Source organism: Heloderma suspectum, chromosome 3 (assembly GCF_057233095.1).
Source record: "Heloderma suspectum isolate Gila_16-S chromosome 3, 16-S_ref, whole genome shotgun sequence".
Taxonomy (NCBI): Eukaryota; Metazoa; Chordata; class Lepidosauria; order Squamata; family Helodermatidae; genus Heloderma; species Heloderma suspectum.
In genome coordinates, this window is record NC_139460.1 from 123,277,144 (window position 1) to 123,291,558 (window position 14,415).

A 14,415-nucleotide genomic window follows, 5' to 3' on the forward strand; every position below is an offset into this window, starting at 1 on the left:
TGAGGCCATCAGAGGGTTAGGAAATGGCAGTCAGGCACCCCTCCATTGTGCCTGGATATAGCTCCAGCTGAAAGCCCCCTCCCTGTTGCTACCAGCTGTCACTGCTGGAGAGGAAGAAGTAGTCAGGCACCATTGTGCCTCAGTATGTATGAGACCATCAGGGGGAGAGGAAGCAGTAGGCTTTGCATTGTGTCCATGACCTGCTGAACTTTACAAATAAGAATCTGGTGCCTGAATTTGCTTTTTTCCTCCTCCCTTCCAACCCCCTTTCCTTTTGTATTTTACAAAAGCACATATTTCCATACCTCAACAAATTCTAATGAGTATGTTGTTTCAGGCAACAAAGCTCCAAAATGTCCTTTATTTTAGACTTTTTTGCCTTTTGTTAACTCACTGTAAAAGCCGAAACCCATAAGAAGATTCTCCTAGCCCCCACCTATTGTGTTTATGCCAGGAAACTGTCCACATGTGCTTATAAATTATATATATCTATATATACGTTGAAGCTTTCCAGAAAGCTCAGTTGTGATCTTGGTAGTTGGTATGCTCCCCTCTCCTTGTAGCCTCAGAGCGACACCATCTGAAACTTCACAGAGAATGTTTTTCTAGAGGTGTCTCCTTCTTTCTCTCAAAACCATGCAACTCTTACAAATGTGCCAGGCTTCTCCACTGCAGTAGTATATGATGCAGTTTGCAAAATACTCAATCAAAGTTCAAAAAAGCACAAACTATCCCCTACTTTCTCTCAGGGGTATATATTATGTTACATTCAGTATTCAAAATGTGGCAAAAGGCTGAAAATCCATGGAAGTCAACAGGACTTTAATGTGCTTGTCAGCATTCACCGGTCTGCATCTAAAACTTGGGATATAAGAGGATTACAGAAGAGAAATTTATCTAAAACCTCCAAAATCCAAGTTAAGGGCAATACCTTAATTAGGCCAACCAAAATGTCACAAAATTGTGTGCACGCACAAAAGCTTGCACGCTTTTGTGCCATGTTTGGTTATCACAGGATGGCACAGCAAAGGAATTTTCAGTCGCCCCGATTGTGGAATCCCCTCCCCACGTGGCACCTAGATTGTAGTATTATTAGGGTGAGATGAAGACCTTGTATTCTCCCAAGCATTTTAGTTGTTCAGTTTTTGTTGCTTTAAAACATATTGTTGTATTCCTAGATCTTTTCGCTGCTGCTGGCCTTGGGTTTCATATTGTAGCTTTAAACTTTTAAAAGTTGCATTTTATGTTTTATAACATGCTTTGTTATTGTGTCATATTTTAAGGTTTTATCTGTTTCGAGCCACTCAGAGAACTTTGGCTACTAGCATAGCAATGTAACAAATAAAAAAGAAAATATTGCCTTTCTTTGCCCCCTTCATGGCTCACACAGCAACCTTTTGCCATTTTCTGTCGAAAACTGTTGAAACGGGAGGCTTCCGCTTCATGGTATTATGTACGTCATGAAGCGTGTGGAGGGTTTATCTGCACTCGCGTGTGGCTGTCAGCCTTTATTTACGCATTTTGAGGCATTCGCTGAAACTGCATTTACTTGCGCACGCTGCCTCTTGCCTCTGCCCGATACCTGCGCCCAATTCCCGCCCTGCTGCTGGCTCCCCGGCTCCCGCCGGCCCCCGACGCCGCCTCTCTCGACAAGCGCTCGCTGCGCCGCCCGCAGCTCTGCTCACGCGCTCGGCCCCAGATTCCACGGGCAAGGGGCACGCCAAGGACAGGCGAGGAGGAAGGCGGCGGCAACGACGCACAGGGCGAGCGCGTAGCAAGGCCCCGCCCCTGCCTCCTTGCCACCGACCCACCCACCCAGACTCTATGGTCCGGGCCCTGCAGAGCGGCGGAACGCGCGTGACGGCGCGGCGCGCTGCCCCCTCCCTCGCCGCGCGGTGCATGCTGGGCCATCCCTCCCTCCGCGCGAGTCCTCCGAGGCTGCGCCGCGCCGGCATCCGTGTCTGTGGCCTTTCTTTCTTTCTTTCTTTCTTTCGCCTTTTCCCTCCCTTCCTTCGCCCCCCGCCCCCCGCCCCAAGATGGTGGCGTGGGGCCCCGGGTGATCCGAGCGGAGCAGGCGGAGGCGCGCGCGGCCCTGCTCAGCCCGTGCCGCCCTCTCGACAGCCGCGCGCGCGCCTAGAGCGCCGACGGCCTTCCCCTCCCCAGGCCTCGCCCGGCCTAGCGCCGTCCCCGCCGAGCCCTCGCCCGCCGCCCCGCGCGCATCGCGTCCCTGCGCCGGCACCACGGCCTAGCCCAGGCAGCGGCAAGCGGAGGAGGGACCGCCGCCGGCCCATCCCCTCGCCGCCCAGGGCTGCCCGGCCTTGCAAGAGCCTGCTGGGCCCCGGGCGGGAAGCGACAGCGACAGGTAAGCCGGAGCCCGGGCAGGTCCCGCGCGCAGCCCGCCGCACGCCGCCCTCCCCGCCCGGGGGACGGCGAGGGGGCGGCGGAAGATGTTCTGCCCGGCCTGGCCCACACAGCCCCACTCCGAAGGCCTCTCCTTCCCGTGGCCGCCCCCGGCACTCCCGCCTTTATCGGGAGAGGCCGCTTGCCCCTCTGCGCAAGGAGAAGGGGGGGAGGAATCTGGAGGAGGCCGCTTTCTTCTCTGCTAAAATGCTTCCACGCCGTGTCGTGCTGCAGCGAGAGAGGGGGGGGGATAGGGAAACCCCTTGAAGCGCCGTCGGGGGCTGGTTCCCTATGGGCAGCGCGATCTCGACTAGTGCCTGGCAGGTGAAAGGAAAGAGACGTCGAGAGAACTCGGAAGTAGGAGTGTAGGAGGTTGTGTTACTTGTGCACTCTCAGGCTGCTGTCCTGCGCGTGTTCATCTGCAGATAACCATAACTGCGCACAGTGGAACTTCGGAGTAAACGTGCATAGCATTGGGCTGTAAGAATGGGAACACTGCACTACGGAATCGGACCAAAGGTCCATTAAGTTCCCACCCCACTGCCTTGTCTCCTGACACCTAGATACGGGTGAGTGGGTGTTTGTTTACAGGTAGATATGTATTTGGCTTGTCAAATCTGGCCTTTCCTTTGTTCTTCCTCGTACTGAGTGTTTTCATCAAATATTTGGGTGTAGCTGGCTCTAAGGATTAGGAATAGTTTGCCCATGGGCTTCTGCTCCGCATGGACATGTTGATTCGATTGTGCTTAAGTGTGGTGCAAGTGGTTGCATCAACTTTCAGGATGCACGAACATTGTCTAGGTCAGTTTCCCAGTGAAATTAGAAATTAAAATATACGCATTTTCACAAGTATCAGCTATTGCAGCTTTATCTGGTGACTAGAAACATATTCCCAGTCCCTAGTTTAGTTGAATAAATGACTTTCTGCAAATTTGACCAACTTTTCATTATCAAAGGCTTCGTACTGAAACCTAAATATTCATTCGCATAAAGTATTGTAGCTGTCATTCATATGGCTGTATAAACAAATATATCAAAACAAGACTTGCGTACGATTAATGGCAATCCTTTTTTTTAATGGCAAACTCTAGGCAATTTGCATAGATTCAAAGTGGTCGCCTTGGCAAATATGTGACTAAAACGTATGATGGTCATATTCATACCACTTCTGTTACTTCTGAACTCTTCCCAGTTGACGAGCAAGACCTTCTTAGCTCAGGTAATCCCTGTTCAATATGTGGTCAGTATTGAATATGGTAGAATATATAGTCAGTGTTGACCCTCTCATACCTTTTCTGATTCCTAGATTATAGTAAAAGAACTTCTTTTGTTCCCCATTCCATCTTCCAGTTTTGCCTCCCAGTCCAACTTCTACTAAACATGATGTTCAGTAATAATACGGTGATTTACTCTTACGTATAATTCTTTTTAAAGAGAGCACTTTCAGATGTCACAAAATCAACTGCAAGTTAGCGCCAGCACCACTGTGCTTCTTTGTGGTGGTTTCTTAAAATCCACTCAGTGAACTCCCCAATGAACTCGGGAACTCCCCATTTTGTCCCAGCATTTGCTCTTGCTAGTCCCACGTCCTCCATTGTATTCCCATTGGCCAGACTATGCTGCCTTCCACATATTGGGGGTGAAGTGGGTAGTCTGCTCTATGTGTGTAGACTCCCTGCATGATTTAGAACCCTGATTGTGCACTACACATGTAAGGCAAGCTCCCTGCTTGGGTTTTAGTGGCGGTGCTTGCTGAATGCTGATAATATTTATTTACTTATTTAAATGAATGCAACTCCCAAATGGAGTCTAGGGTCTTCAGTTCAGACAAAGGAACTGATAGTAGAAAAGCCATTTCCCTTCTCCCAGCCTGATCTACACCACACTAATCTTGGTTGCTGGGACAGTCCTGGTTGCTTGAGGCTAATAAGCATACATTGTCCATGGGATAATTTTGAGAGGAAAACAGTTACTTATCATCCTCTCCAGTATTCTTTGGTAAGGATAGAATCACTACCATCATTAAATGCTCCAATCTAGTTTGGATGACCCCTTCCTCCTGGCATGAAGAGCTAACTATGTGATGAATCTGAAGCACGATGAAAACAGAATTGGTCCATAGACTATTTGGTGACTATTTTGAAACGGGAGTGGATTGCACTGAATCTGGAAGACATCACAATAGCAATTTGGGTTATGGACACAAGATGTGGGTTGAAATGCCAGTGCTTCCAAGAGCTTGCTGAGTGACCGTCGACAACTATCATGCTATCTTGTCTTAAGTTTTCCAACTGTAAAATTGGAATAATGGTTACTCTCACAAGATTTTAAAACTTTTTGATAGCTTTATCCCATTCATTCTTTGGGACTTACAGAATGACTTCCTTGGTGATACCAGGTTGCTCTGATTGACGCATTGTCCAGGCTGCGATGTGCTTTGATCTAAAAATGTAATAGTGCTACAAGATAGTTGTGTGAAGAATCAGGGTATTTTATTTACCTACTTTTAGACGTATATATATATATATATATAATCTAAATATATAATATTTATAATCCAGTTGGGTCCTCAAGTTAGATGCTATATAAAACATTTTCTAAAGGGAAAGCAGACTGATTGAACAAGGGAGATCTGTGTACATAAGTAGCTATAGATGCTTATAGATGATTATCTGGATATGTGTGTTGATAGAAATGTGTATACTGATTGAGGGTAACTACTGTTATACAGCTCAAGCAACTAGAGCTGGATTGGCGCTATAATGTCAAATATTCAATATTTCAAAATAGTACAGGCAATGAGCTTGTTCACATGTAATGCTAAACCATAGTTTAAAAGCATAAGAAAAGTCATGCTGGATCAGACAAAAGGCTTATTTAGTCCAGCATTCTTTTCGCACAGTGACCAGTCAGGTGCCCAAGGGAATCCCAGAACCAGGACATGAATGCAATGGCACCTCCTACGTGTGTTCCCCAGCAACTATCATACAGAACGGTATTGCCTCTAATACTGGAAGTCATATTTAGCCATCACGACTAGTAGGCATTGATAGCCTTATCCTCCACGAATTTGTCTAATCCACTTTTACAGCCATCCAAGTGAGTGGCCATCACTACATCTTGTGATAGTGAATTCCATAGTTTCACAATGTGCTGTGTGAAGAAGTACTTACTTTTATCTGTCCTGAATCTCCCATCATTCAGCTTTATGAGATGACCCTGGGTTTTAGTATTATGAGAAAGAAAAACTTCTCCCTATACACTTTCTCCACACCAAGCACTCCAATCATCTCTCCCCATAATCAGTTTTTTCTAAGCTAAAGGCTTGTGAAATCCTTTTGGAAGTCCAAGTAAACAATGGGTCTATTTGTACAGCACAACAGCCCACCATGGCTGAGGCTCCAGTGCATGTAAAGTGTGTGTGGCTGCCATTTTGAATATGCAAGCCCCACTTGGGGGTTGTGTCATGCGAACCCAGCTAGTGTGGGTAATGCGAGGGTTAAATGACCCTCGCATAACCCATGGCCTGTTTTAGGGTTATGTGAGGGTTGTTTAACCCTCACATAACCCACGCTCACTGGGTTCACCGGACATGACAACCCTCGAGCAGGGTTTGCATATGTAGCCTGGCGCCACTGCTTGTCTTGGGTTAAATAACCCACAGCAAGCTGTGGCATGTCATCTGAACCCGGTCGGTGTCTACCAGATCATCCCTATCCACATGTTTGTTCTTATTCTCAAAGAACTCTAAAAGATTAGTGAACCAGTAGCTTTGCAGAAGCCATATGGATTCTTTTTCAGCAGGATACATCCTCCTATATTAAGAGTGAACAATTTTAGAGGGGCCGAGGGCCAATTTCCCAGCCCTGAAACTCACTGTGGGCTGTACACATATACCCCCGCCACCCCCAAATTGCTGGCAAAATGCAGCACCAGAAAAAGCACACATTTTCACTTTAAAACAAGGAGTGCTTGTTTTGCTGCCATGCCACCAAAATTTGGTGGTAATTCAGCAGCAGTAATTGAGGGAACACAAAAACGACTGGAGGTGCCAGGTGAAGACCTTTTTATTTTCACAGGTATTTTAGCATTTTAGCTTTCTAGACTTTTAGCTTTGCATTTCAAATCTGCATTTTAAATCTTTGCATTGCTGCTAGGTTTTACACTGGTTTTATTCTGGTTGTATTTTTATATTGTGGTTTTTTTATGTTTTTATATTTTATATTGTTTTACTGTGTGCTGGCTGGTTTTAATTTCTGTGAACTGCCCAGAGAACTGCCTATTGGGGGGATATAGAAATGAAATAAATAAATAAGCCATATGTTGTCCATCCCTGTTCTGTAGGCTTGATAATTTTATCTTTAGTAAAGCTTTCCAGCCATTTACCCAGAATAGGTGTTAAGCTAACTCTCCTGTAATTTCTGGAATTCCCCCAGGCCCCTCTTTAAACACTGGTGTTACGTTGGACACTCTCCAGTCCTCTGATACAGAGGCCAGTCTTCTTGGGGCCATATTACATATTTTTATTAAAAAATCAGAAGCAACTCTTGGATGGATACCATCAGGGCCCAGTGATTTGTTAGCTTTCAATTTGTCAATAAGGGCTAGAACTGTCTCTTACCACTATTTGCCTCAGTTCCTCAGGATCCCTTCCTGAATATATCAATTCAGGAGGTACTGGTATCTGCCCTACATGTTCTGCAATGAAGACTAATGCAAAGAATTCACTAAACTTCTCTGCAGTCTCATTATCCTCCTTTACTGCTCTTCTAAATCCATTGTCATCCAACAATTCAAGTTTCTGAAGAAAGTCATCTTTTCTCAAATAGTTCCTTAACCTTGCTTGTTAACCATGCTGGTGACCTCTTGGACTTCGTGTTACTTTTCCTGACTTGCAGTATGCATTCTAGCTGAGCTTCTATTATTGTAGTTTTGAGTAATCCCCAAGCATTTGGAAGAGATTTGACCCTCTTACCTTTTCCTATCAACTTCCTTTTTACCACTTCTCTCATTTTAGTAAAGCTTTCTCTTTTGTAGTCAAATACGACTGTTTTTTCCACTTAAATATAAATTAATTCAATAGCACTGTGGTCACTGTTTCCAGTTGGTTCAACAACACTCACATCTCACACTAGGTCCCCAGGATTAATTCCAGTATTATCTCCCAGTCGGTCAGTGCCGTGACCAACTGTTCTAGGGCACAGTCTTTACCTTTTTTGTCATGACCACAACACACATTTATCCAGTCTATGTGAGGGTAATTGAAGTCAACCATTACTGCAACCTTGGATGCCTCACTGATTTCATTCTCCATCTCAAGATCAGCCTGAGCGTTTTCTTCAGAGGGACAATAGCATGTCCCCAGTACTGAATTATTTTTAACAACCTGGTATTGTTACCCACAGCGATTCTGTGGGTGACTGTGTCAGCGGTTTAGCACACTGAGAACATGCCTAAGTGAGCCTTCCACTCACATGCCTCTCTGTCCTCGTCTGGTGAGCCATGTTGGTGCTGTTTCTTTGCTGTTTTTATTGTGTTTTTTGCTGTTAAGATCATATCGATTTTTATTGTGTGTTTTATTATTGTATGCTGCCTTGGGAGGGCTTCTGCCCTGAAAGGCAGCCAAGGCATATTTTAAATAATAAATAAATAAAATAAATGAGGAATTTGGAAGCTTTCGCTTCCATTTGTGGCTTGCTGTAATACTTATATGCAACAAATTGTGGTTAATCTTGACTATGGTTAGTGGAAATAAGCCAACTTCAAACCATGGTGTATGAAGTCGGCTTGTTTACACCAACCATAGTTAAGATTAACTATGTTTTAGGATTCAGATGACATGCTATGCTGTGGTTCATCGAAAAGAGAAACAGACGTTTCCAATCTTTTCCTCCCAGCCCTGCCAATGCTGGAAGGGACAGCACCCAAGCCCAAGACAAACTGCAGCTCATCCTCATAATGCTAAACCATGGTTTAGCATTACATGCATATTTTTGTGAATGTTAATCTAAGCGCAGTAACTGTAAAGGAAAAGGTTTTGGAGCCTCACATCCACTTGTTAGAAAAACCCTAATGCAACTAATGGCTTTGCTGTGAAAGAGCCGTTGCACCACCTTCAGTTTACTATAAGGCCTTTCTCCATTCCCATGACACCTCTCCTCTCTCTCTCATTGTTGGCTCAGAAGCAGGGGCCTGTGCTCCCTGTGGCAGAGAAAGAGAACTCCCAGTATTATGATCATTTCCCAGTTAAGCAAATTAAGAAACATCCTTCACTTCCTTAGGGTTAGAGTTTTATTTATACATCAGTGACTTTGAATTGCCTGGTACTAGTGTACTTCTGTGCAACCATGCATTGGTGTAAAAGGGTGCTTATGTGGGAGTGAAGGAGATGTTCTTAGGCCAGGGTGAGATACTCAGTGTCCTGCTTATTTAGAAAATGTTACTCTCTCAGACTCAAAAGCGGCTTTTGCAAATACATTTTCTGTTGTAAATTAATTTCTGTAGTCTTCTCCTGATGCTTCATGTATCTTCATGCATTTGTTTCAGCGGCTCTGCTGCCAGTTTCATTTGCTGTTTTGAGTGTTTTTGGAGAAGCTCTTATAAGCAGCTACTAGAGTGAAATTTCTGCTGACAGAAAATGGGGAGGTTCAGAGTAGATGTTGAAGTCCCTAGCAGATGCAAGGTAAAAGTATGTCCTTTTGATTCAGGTGTGGTTGCATTTCAGTGGCTCAGACAAAGGCTCTAATCCAGCTTTAACAGCTATCTGTATCCAAAGATATGATCAGTGAGTTGAATGGAGCTCAGATGATCACAGAAAGTGGGTTTGCAAGACACAACAACCCATCATGGGTTGTTGTTTCAAACAAGCCACGATGGGTTGTCATTTCATCTGAACCTGGCCCACTTCCCACAGGGTGGCTTGTTTTTGGACAACAACCCACCCTAATAACCCACAGCTTGTTCTAGGGGTTGTTTTACCCACGATGGGTTGCCTTGTCATCTGAACCCTGCAGAGCCAACCTACCATGGGTTGCAGCAATTGGGCAGCAAGCCACTCAACAGGACCAGCAAAAACCCCTACCGCTCTTCTGAAGTGATCTCGCCCATGACAGCCCCTCCACCAATACCCAAACAGCACTTTGGAGGGGCTGTCACTCATTCGCCAACCCCCTTCTTTTTCATTATTTTTCGGCCCCCATGATTGCACAAATTGGGCCATAATGTATATATATTTACTTTTTTCTGCTGCAGAATTTGTGCAGATGTCTTCATTATATATATGTGTGTCAGTCTTCCACATTTGCACAAGTGCACACTTGTGGCTGTGAAATATCATAGAATAGTAGGGTTGGACGGGGCCAAGGCCCCATCCAACCCCACTATTCTATGATATTTCACAGCCACAAGTGTGCACTTGCGCAAATGTGGAAGACTGACACACACACACATATACATGCATATATTCATATATATAATGAAGACATCTGCACAAATTCTGGAGCAGAATGGAGCTCAATGCAGGAATCCAAGTCGGAGCATCCCTGACAGACGGCTGTCTAGCCTCGTCTTGAACGCCTCCAGTGTGGGAGAGCCCACCACCTCCCTAGCTAATTGGTTCCATTGTCGTACTGCTCTAACAGTCAGGAAGTTTTTCCTGATGTTCAGCCAGAATCTGGCTTCCTGTAACTTGAGCCCATTATTTCGTGTCCTGCACTCTGGGATGATCAAGAACAGATCCTGGCCTTCCTGTCTGTGACAACCTTTCAAGTACTTGAAGAGTACTATCCTATCTCCCCTCAGTCTTCTCTTCTCAAGGCTAAACATGCCCAGTTCTTTCAGTCTCTCCTCATAGGGCTTTGTTTCCATTCCCCTGATCATCTTTGTTGCCCTCCTCTGACCCCTCTCCAGCTTGTCTGCATCCTTCCTAAAGTGCGGTGCCCAGAACTGGACACAGTACTCCAGATGAGGCCTAACCAGTGCTGACTAGAGGGGAACTAGGATGTCCCAGGATTTGGAAGCGATGCTTCTATGAACGCAACCCAAAATAGCATTTGCCTTTTTTGCAGCCACATCACATTGTTGGCTCATATTCAGCTTGTGATCGACAGCAATTCCAGGGTCCTTCTTGCTTGTAGTGTTGGTGAGCCACGTATCCCCCATCTTGTAACTGTGCATTTGGTTTCTTTTTCCTAGGTGCAGAACTTGACATTTATCCCTATTAAATTAATTCTGTTGTTTTCAGCCCAGCACTCTAGTCTGTCAAGATCAGTTTGAATTTTGTTTTCTGTCTTCTAAGGTATTAGCTATCCCGCCCAATTTTGTGTCATCTGCAGATTTGATCAGCATTCCCTGCACCTCCTCCTCCAAGTCATTAATCAAAATGTTGAAGGGCACTGGGCCCAGGACTGAGCCCTACGGTACCGCACTCGTTACCTCTCCCCAGTTTGAGAAGGTACCGTTGATAAGCACTCTTTGAGTCCGATTCTGTAGCCAACTGTGGATCCACCGGATCGTTGTTTCATCTAGCCCACTTTGAGCTAGTTTGCTCATCAGGATATCATGGGGCACTTAGTCGAAAGCTTTTCTGAAGTCGAGGTATATGATGTCCACAGCATTCCACAGTCCACAAGGGAGGTGACCTGATCAAAAAATGAGATCAGATTCATCTGGCAGAGCTTGTTTTTGACAAATCCATGTTGGCTTCGAGTCATCACTGCATTGTTTTCAAGGTGCTTACAGATGGATTGCTTTATCATCTGCTCCAGAATTTTCCCAGGGATTGATGTCAATGTACACATGGTTTACGCAATATATATAGCCTTGTCTTGTCAATATCCTTGTATGTTTCATCTGTCAAAGGGAACAAAGTACAGTATGAAACTTACAAGGAAATTTACAAGATGAGACTGCATATAGGCTGATTTGACAGCTCTTGACAGTGACCACTTAGCAAGGTCCCCTGCGTCCATTCCACACTTCCCCGACGCTCCAGCAAGTCCTTTAAAGAGAGATCTAGGGTCCAGCTCTTTTTCGCTGCTTCCCTCTCCTCTGCCATTACTGTGAATGGGAGCCACAAAAGGGTGTGGACCCTAGATTATGGTCCCATTTGCACAAATCTTTGGGGACGAAAAAATAATTTTAAAAAGCCGGGGAATGAAAAGAGGCCATGATCAGAGCAGGGAGGGGGACAGGACAGGCTGACAAAGATAGGTTCTGCCGCTCAGGACCCTGGAATACTGGGTGGAGGACTGAGGGGGAAGGAGGGGGAGAACAACCCACGGTGAGCCCCATCATCTGTCAGTGACACCATGGGTTGTTCTGGCAATAACCCACACTGCATGGCTTATCCACAAGTGGGTTGTCGTGTTGTGCAAATGCAGCCAGAGTGGATGGGACAAATCTCCCTAGTTGAATTGGGACAAAAATCATTTAGTGGAATTCCATGCACTATATCCCAAGGTTTAGGGGTAGGCAATCTGTTGCCTATAGGCTATAGATGCTCCAAAGAATAAATTCCTACCATTTGTGGATTTGAATTCACCATGTTATTTCAGCTCATTATTTCTAAAGGATATGGATTAACTATATTTCTCCAACTTCCAAGATAATGCCACTGAGGGCTTCAGTACTAAACAGAGTGTCCACCCAACTGAGCACTGTGTGGTGGGAAATGGAGGGTAATTTGTATTTGCCTCGCTGAAAGCTCTTGGAAAGTCATGGCATGAGTCATACGGATATTTGGTGGATATAATTGTTTTAAGAAAGTGACATTACTACACTGTTGCTTTAGGGAAGAAAAGAGGGGTCCTCTTATCTTCTTCTCCCCCTGCAAGTTTTTCTCTTTTCAAAAAGAAAAAAAAATAGTGGTTGCATGGCTGAAAACAGGATTTTGATATATAATTAACAGTATGGGTCAAGTGGTGTCAGTTTGCTGCTTTGTTAATGGTTCTAGGTTCACATCCTCATGATGGACTGGACTTTTACAAGTATTCTGTAATGTAGTATTCCTTTTCTTTGAACACTGAAGCTCAGGAAAGAGCTTAAAACCTTGACAGAAGAGTTCAATAGGAAAAATATTCTCCGATTTTTCCTTAAATTCCGATTTCAAAGCTCTCTTTTGAAGTACACTTTACTAAAGCTAAGATGATATTGTTTTTCCAGCTTTATGTCCTGTAGGTATCATGCACATAAATAATTATTAGTATTCTAGACCACTTCATCTGTAAGACATCCTGTTTGTTGCTTCACTTTGCAATATGTGTTATGGTAGTTAGCCATCATAGCCCGTGTTTTCTTTTCTGTTCACCATCTTATTGGAGCAAGTCTACTTTTTGAGTCCTGTGAGTTTTCAGTGAGTCTTAAGAGAGAAATCTTTCTCCCATCTTCAGTTGTTTGTAAACAATTTGGAAATAAACTGAACAGTTATCTTTATTACTTTCCCCCTCTCCCCCAAAACCCCTGCCCATAAACATACATGGTGTCTCATGTCTTGAGGTCATCATCAGGAGAGGCCCTGTTGCACTTTCCTCTGAAATTTAACAGGTTGGTACTAGAGGCAGACTCCTCTATCATAGTACCTTTGTAAGGAGCTCTGTTTGGTAATTTGCTTCAGGCTTAGAAGGGGAGTCAAAATGCTTCTTTTTTAGAAGGGCTTGTGTTGATTTGGTTGGCAGTAGTACAGATTTAAATAATAAAAAAGAACTGGCCTGTCTTTGTCTTGCAATTGTGGTTTGTTTGTTTTTTAATGAAAGGGTTTTTTTAATTTGAAACTATTGGTTTTCGCTTTTTCAGGCTGTTGTGGGAACCAGTTTGGTTGAAAGCTGGAATGTAAATGTAAGAAATAAATATGGCTGAGTATGCCTTTCATCCAAATCCTTATATGTGGGGTTGTACATTGGTCTTTCTACTGAAGGGATCTTGTAATTGTTGCTGTGATGTTACTGGATCTTCAGGGAAGACTTCTTTTCCTTGTTCTGTTCATTTTCTTTCCTTCTTAACAGCCATCTGTGCTTTCTTTAGGAGGCCAATTTATTATTCTAACAGATGAGGTCTTATAGAATGTAGATTGCATCTGGCAGTATAACATCCAAACTGCAACTTGGAACTTACTTTATTTTGCCTTGTGAGCCCTAGTTTTGCAATATGCTTTCCTCTTCTTGTTATTTATTTATTTAAAATATTTTTAAGCTGCCCTTCATCATTGCAGATACCAGGGCAGAGTACAATGAGTATGACCAAAACAAGTGATACAAAAGCAAAATATGTAATAAAAGAGTAAAAACAAAATCCTGATAATAAAACAGTTGACAAGCTGGTAGAACAGAACAGACTGACCAACATAGTCCCACTTTAATTGCCTGGGCCAGCAAAAAGAAAGTTTTGACCTGCTGCCAAAAAGATTGCAAAGTCTACCTCTGTGGGGTGTCTGTTCCACAACTGAAGCGCCACTGCAGAGAAGGCACTGTTCCTATAGTTGTCACATAACCTCTTTCTCCTCACACTCACCTCCCCCCTTCCTTCCCCCGCATGACTGGCGAGGGACTTCTTCCGAGTTTAGTTTCACATTCAAAGAATCTTGGCTTAGCATTACATTCAAAGCAGGAATCCTGGTTTGTTTGTTTTTTAATGGTTAGTTAAGCAAGATAACTTTTGAATCCATAGTTTGAAGTTGGCTTTTTTTTAGAAATTGACCAGGAGTTGTTTTAAACCAGGGTCCCTAGTTGGACTGTAATGCTTAGCCAAGATTCTTTTAAAGTGAAACTAAACTCCGCAGAAGTCCTCTCAGCCATATCAGAGGAGGAAAGGAGATGGGGGATTGTGTCTTGGACTCATCCACATAGACCTGGTTGGCACATCACCAACAACCCATGGTTAACAAACCGTGAGTTGTTGAAAGTGCAGCAGGAGTGCATGTGCTGGTTCCCACATGCCCCCACCCACTTCCATTGCAATAAACAACCAGGGACGGGGTGCCGCTGGATTGTTTATGTGATGTCTGAACCCAGGACTTCAGGT

At 44.3% G+C, this 14,415-nt stretch overlaps 1 protein-coding gene across 8 annotated transcripts in view; it reads left to right on the plus strand.

Annotated features, from left to right (window-relative positions):
* Nucleotides 1-1,826: 1,826 nt before the first annotated feature.
* UBE3A (ubiquitin protein ligase E3A) overlaps nucleotides 1,827-14,415 on the plus strand; it is a 50,526-nt gene continuing 37,937 nt past the window's right edge. For 2 of the 8 annotated variants that reach the window (XM_084844349.1, XM_084844355.1), the window contains exon 1: nucleotides 1,885-2,362. The gene's annotated coding sequence lies outside the window, so the exon portion shown is untranslated. Of the gene's footprint in view, nucleotides 2,363-2,825; nucleotides 2,970-3,491; nucleotides 3,620-14,415 lie in introns of those variants that run through there. The other 6 variants (XM_084844348.1, XM_084844353.1, XM_084844350.1 and 3 more) reach the window with 5 other exon arrangements.